Source organism: Leucopleurus acutus (assembly GCF_964270905.1).
Source record: "Leucopleurus acutus genome assembly, chromosome: Y".
Taxonomy (NCBI): domain Eukaryota; kingdom Metazoa; phylum Chordata; class Mammalia; order Artiodactyla; family Delphinidae; genus Leucopleurus; species Leucopleurus acutus.
This window is the reverse complement of record NC_139164.1, coordinates 351,172-357,619: the sequence shown is the minus strand read 5'-3', so window position 1 is coordinate 357,619 and position 6,448 is coordinate 351,172.

The following is a 6,448-nucleotide window of genomic DNA, read 5'->3' as shown; positions in this document are numbered from 1 at the left end:
TCCACCCTCTTCACAAACTCTCAGCTTCACAACACAGCACCGTTTGCTGACAGGGACAACCACAGCCCAGTGGTGGTCCCCACCTGCCAGGTGGACGTTGTCAGCAGCTCCCACCCGTCACCTGTGCATCCAGAGGCAGAAGCTTCTAGACCTGCTCTTGGTGAGCAAGGGAGGCCCTGTCCCCACCCGGCCTGGCTGACCAGGGCACATCCTCCCCCTGCACCACCATGTCATTTTCCTTGTACACTTGGCCCGGCTAACTAGGGCACATCCTCCCCCTGCAACACCACGTCATTTTCCTCATGGGGTCCATACCTGCTCTCCGTCACAGTGCCTGGGGGCTGAGATCTTTGCAAGTTAAATTACTGGCCCCAAGTTCCCATGGAGAGCTAGAGGCTAGGTGCTCAGTGCTAGGTGCTGGGTGCTGAGTGCTGGGTGCTGAGTGCTGGGTACTGAGTGCTGGGTGCTGAGTGCTGGGTACTGAGTGCTTGGTGCTGAGGGCTGGGTTCTGGGTCCTCTCCAAGGCCCAGCATCACCCATGCTCGAGCCAAGCCCAGATCCCGGTAGTCTAGGTGGGTCAGGTGGAGACCTGGCTGATGGATCCTCGGGTGACCCTTTGTGGAGACCCCTGATCCACCCTGCCTGTGATGGGGGAGTCCAGGCCAGGACACATGCCCAATGTAGCCTGGGTCCCTCTGTGAGTCACCGTGAGGCCAGGATTAGACCCGAGCTCTCCTGCACGTCAGGGGCCAGGGTTTACTATAACGGACCCTGTGCGGGTAAGGGTTAATTTTGCCCCAAGAGAAGGCTGACCTTTGCCCTTGGCTCCCAGGTGGTCCCCTCAGAGCCCTTGGGGTGTTCTGTTTCATTAGAGTCTTTTTACCGGGGGCCACACCACATCCTCTGTGAGACAATGTGATTTAGGATGGAGGGCTTGGACCTTGAGGTCTCAGCTCGACCTCTGCCGGGTCTGGAGCCTAAAGTCAGCCGTGTGGACGGCCAGCCATCCTACCAGGCCTGGACCCCAAGTGCCACCCACCCCCAAGGCACAGTCTACCAAAAACGAAAGAAACAAACCACTCTCTGTGCTGAGCGTGGCATTTTCATATAAGGTTGAAAATTTTAATGATTGAAACGTACTTTTTATTGACTATTAGTGGATTAGTCCAGATAAACATAGCCAATAGGCTGTGTATAGATGTATATATGCCGGGGTCTGTTACAGGAACTGACTCAGTGCATTCTGGGGGCTTAGACGTCATTCTATCTGCCGTCTGCAAGCTGCAAACCCAGAGCTGCTGGTGGATTAAGTCCAAAGTCCCAAGAGCCAGGGTCTCTGATGTCTGAGCACAGGAAAGGTGGTCTCCCAGCTCAAGGAGAGAGAGAGAAAATTCACCCTTTCTCTGTCTTTTTGCTCTATTCATGCCCTCGATGCATGGGCTGGTACCACCCACACTGAGCCCTGATTCAGTGCTATTTCCTCCTGGAAATACCCTCGCAGACAGGCCAGCTGCATGTTGGACCAGCTACCTGGGCCTCGCTGAGCGCTCTCAAGTTGACCCATAAAATTACCCTCAGAATCACTGAACAATAATAAGGAATCGGTGCAGGAGACCATTTGGATGACTCTCCAAAGAACTACGCTGAGGGGGAGGAAAACATTCCCAAAAGGTGGATAGGTACGATTCCATCCATATAACATTTTTGAAATGACACAATTCTAGGAACGAAGGGCAGATTAGTGCTTCCCAGGGGGTAGGGCTGGGTGGGGATGCTGACCGGAGGTGAGCTTGATGGTCAAAGGGGAATCTGAGGGATCCTGGCGGTGACAGAAACACTCAGGATGTTGATTGTGGCGATGGGAACGCAGACCCGCACAGGTTATAAGATTGCACAGAACACACACACACACAGAGTGTCAGCATCACGGTACTGGTGATACCACACTCTAGTTCTGCAAGATGACACCATTGGTGGGATACTGCATGCCAGGCACTGGGGGTCTCTTTGTATAATTTCCTACAACTGCAGTGAATCTAGAATTATCTCAAAATAATATTTAATTAATTTTATTTCATTTTTTATTTTTTATTTCATATTGCAGTCTAGCTGATTTACAATGTTGCGTCAGTTTCAAGCGTACAGCAAACTGATTCAGTTGTACATATTCATATATCTATGCTTTTTCAGATTCTTTTCCCATATAGGTTATTACAGAGTACTGAGTAGAGTTCCCTGTGCTATACGGTAGGTCCTCATTGAATATCTGTTTTATATATAGTAGTGTGTATCTGTTAATCCCAACCTCCTAATAAAACATTTTTTAATTAATTTTAAAAGAGCTGCAAAAAAGTGTTCTTAGCTGAGAATGAAAGAGTGAGAGAAAGGAAAGAAAAAGGAAGAGAATGAAGCAGGGAAGAAAATAACGAAAGGGTGGACGTAGTGCCTGGTTGGAGTCTGTACAAAGCGGAGGAGAGAGAGGGAAACCACAGGGAAGAGGCTCTCGGAGATCCCCGTGCACACCTGTCGGATTCTCTCTGCCCTCCTTGTGGACCAAGTGTTCCCTCCACTAGGGGGGCTGCAGACAGAGGCAGCCGGTGGGGAAGCTGGACCAACCCCAGGCTCTGCAGAGGAAAACGCAGAGAGCACCCGCTGGATGAAACTGCAGCCTCGGCACAACTGCCCCAACACTCTGAGCCTCAGCGCCCTACCCCTTCCTCGTAGACTCCCGAGGCTGTTACGAGAGGGGGGCCATCCTCATCCCTCCCCAAAGCCCGTGCCGTGGAAATCCGAGGAGGTCTCTCATGATCATTCCCTGCACAGCCTTTAGTCTACGACTCTGCTTCAGAGCCAGCAGCCTTGCAGAGATGATTACACACAGTAAGTCAGGGCCGGCAGAGTATCGGGCAGACCGGCCTCAATTCCCAACTGTCACACAGAACGCTTCTTCTGTGCATGTTATCATGTTAGTTCTTCCCTCTGAGCCAAGCGGCGAGGTCCACCTTTTCACAATGCACCCTGGAGGCTGGACGCCCAGCAGCGAGGGTTCATTTATTCCCCTAATATGAATACACGAATGCAAATAACCAGGAAGGATGGATTGGTACACAGCCCGTGCGCCCAATGGGGCACCGTGTCGCTGAGAAATCTATCTCTGATCCTGCATGTTCACCAGCTCCAACCTCTTCTTAGGTGTAATGTCTAGATCTGCGTCTAGATAGAGATTCTGGAGAGTGGCCAGCGTGTCATCGGCACCCAGAAAACATAACTCTTCACTTCTGTAAAATAAAAATGAGGCCCAAAGAGAAATGTTAGCCTGGTCCGTATTAAACCCCTTGGAGACGGAAGATTATAGAATCAGAATTCACAACTGTGTGTCCAGTCCGTGCTCAGAAGACCACACACTGGTCATCCTAATTCTTTATAATTTTGGAAGACGGGAACTTGCATTTTTATTCTGTGCCTGGGCACCGGGACACGAATATGACTCATCACTTTTTCTGAGAAGGCTGGGATCAGGAAAGTGCCCGGTCAGAGCCGGCTACTGGGTGTTTAAGAAGAAACAGATGTAAGTAGATGCGCCTTTGAGCACAGACTTTGACAAGAGTCAGGGGACGTGGCTTCCTCCAGGAAGGGCTGCGTTATGTCTGGGAGAAGGGGGTCAGGAGGCAGAACTACCTCCCACCCTCCACCCTTTTCTACCTGGCGAATGTGATGCCTTCTGCGTGCAATCCCTGAGAAAATGTTTGTTGGTCATCCTTGCTGTGTCCCCAACAGCAGATCTCGAAGAAGGGTGCATGGCTTATTTGGGGCGGGTCCCCAAACAATTCAACAGGGCAGTGAGATGAGGTGTAGGGTGTGTGAGGGGAGGGGAGTGGTAAGCAAACAGCCTGTTGGAATATTTAACTCCCAATTTCTAGCCATACAGGGAGGGCTGCTGATGGGGGTAGCAGTGTCCCGGGTGACTGTGAGAAATGAACACAGACTGGGGGATGAAAGCAACAGGACTTTATTCCCTCTCAGTCCTGGAGACCAGACGTCTGAGGTCAAGGTGTCATCAGGGTTGGTTTTATCCAGAAGCTCCAGGGGAGGGTCCCTCCTGCCTCTTCCAGCTTCTGGGGGCTCCAGGCATCCCTGGCTTGTGGCCGCGTCCCTGCCGTCTCTGCCTTCCATCTTCACGGAGCTTCTCCTCTGTGTCTGTGTCTTTCCTCTTCTGTGTCTTAGAAGGACCCTGTCATTGGACGTAGGGCCACCCTCCTCCAGGAGGACCTCATCTCAGACCCTTCACTTCGTCTCATCTGCAAAGACCCTGTTTCCACATAAGGTCATACGTATCCCCAGGTACTGGGAATTAGGACCTGGACATACCTTTTCGGGGGGTGGGGATCACAATTCCACCAGCAATAGTCGGGAACCTCATCATCTTTGGCAGGTTACTCCTGTAGAATCTGGCTCGATGTTTCCCACGTACGACAACAGATAGTTAAGTCGATGGATTGATGCATTTGACACAGGTTCAGGGGAAGATCCAGAAGCATAGGGCTCACTTTTGAAAACGAATGTGTCAGGGATGGAATGAAGACCAGGCTGCAGCTACAGAATGTCGAGGTGCAGGTCGGCTCTGAGCTTGGGCTGATCCTGAAACACCCCATGACATGTCCTTAGGCTGGAAGCCCCCTGAGAGAGCAGAGCATGCCATCAAGAAGCAGCCCACTTGAAGTCTAGATGCAAAAGAATGACCAGCGGTGCTCCCCTGCAGAGAACACGGGCAAAGCCTTTCTCCATTGGTTGCAATGACTTTTATCCAACCTCATCATAAATTCCCAGTTGTCCAGAAAACATCAATCATTTGGAAAAAATAATAATTTTGTTAATAATACATTTCCTGTGGCCACTACGGAGGTGGCCCCATGAATCGCCGTCATGGTTCTGTGGCCTCAGCCTGGGTGGGATCACGCAACGTAACTCAATTTTCCACTTGTGTTAAGTGATCTTTTGAAATTGATTTTTTTTTTTTTTTGCCCAATAGGCATAAAAGAACGAATGTTTGTGTTGGCTGTCACACGGCTCTGGGTCAGTTTGGCAGTCATATTTCTTCATATAAATTAACGTGCCCTACCTCACGCGTATGTGCTGGGTGGGAAAAGTCCAAGATTTCATAAAGTATTATTATAACTACGTAAAAACTATACTCAAAGCCTGGAAAAAAATATAGGAATGTGGAAACAGATGGTTCACTGAAGGGTAAGATGCAGGGGGGTTGTTTTTCCATCATTGTCGATACAGTCAGAACCCTAAAATATCACAAGTTTGGCTCCAAAGCACCTCAGGAAAGCAAATATCGTGATAAAGTGAGTCACACAAATTTTCTGGCTTCCCAGGGCTTCTAAAACTTATGTTCACAGTAGACAGTAGTCTCTTAACTGTGCAATAGCATTGTGTCTAAAAACAACAGTCACACATTAAAAAGTATCATTTATTTAAAAATAGTGCTCTTGGAAAAACAGTGGCGATAGACTTGCTGGATGCAGGGTTGCCGTAAACCTTCAATGTGTTAAAAAATAAAAAAAAGAATGTCTGAGAAACATCATAAAGAGGTGTGCCTGTATTTTTGAACATTCAAGTCTTATGAAATCTGTGTGTGTCCAATTGGAACACCACCTCAAATACAGAGGAGGGGTCTGAGGTACACTCCCCCCCACACAGAGGTGCTTGTGATGTAGGTTTCAACACTTTTTACTCCAACTTGTGTCTCTGAGAGAAAGAAAAGGAAGACATCCATCCACACAGTGCAGTGTGACTCAGCCATGAAAAGGAGTGAAGCCCTGACACAGGCTACCACATGGATGGACCTTGAACACACGATGCTCAGTGAGAGAAGCAGACACAGGAGGATACACAGTGTGTGATTCCGTTGATAGGAAACGTCCAGAACAGGCAAATAGAGACATAAAGGAGATTTGTGGTTGCCTAGGAATAAAGGAATAAAGAGGATGGGGGAGGAGCTTAGGAAGTGAGTCCTTGATGGGTACAGACTTTTCTTTGTAGGACGATGAAAATGTCCTGGAATTTGATAGTCGTGGTGATGATTGCACAACGTCGTGAATGTGTAAAAACAAAAACAAAAACCACTGAATTTCACACTTTAAAAGGGTGAAGGGTCAACTTTAGGGAATGTGACTTATGTTTCAATGAAGAAATAAAAAATAGATTTTGCAAAAAAGAGATTTAAAAGATGATGCAGGCCTTTCTGCCACAGAGCATAACTAATTAGGTCATTAGCTCACATTAGTGCTGGAACAACTGAAGGAACCCAGAAGACACCTCTCACGTTTCTCAATCCATATCCAGAAACAGGATACCCTATCAAGCAAGAGCAGCACCATGAGGTTTGAGGACAGACGCAGATGAAACGTCCACCCAGACAGACCCAAGCCATGCGTCAGCA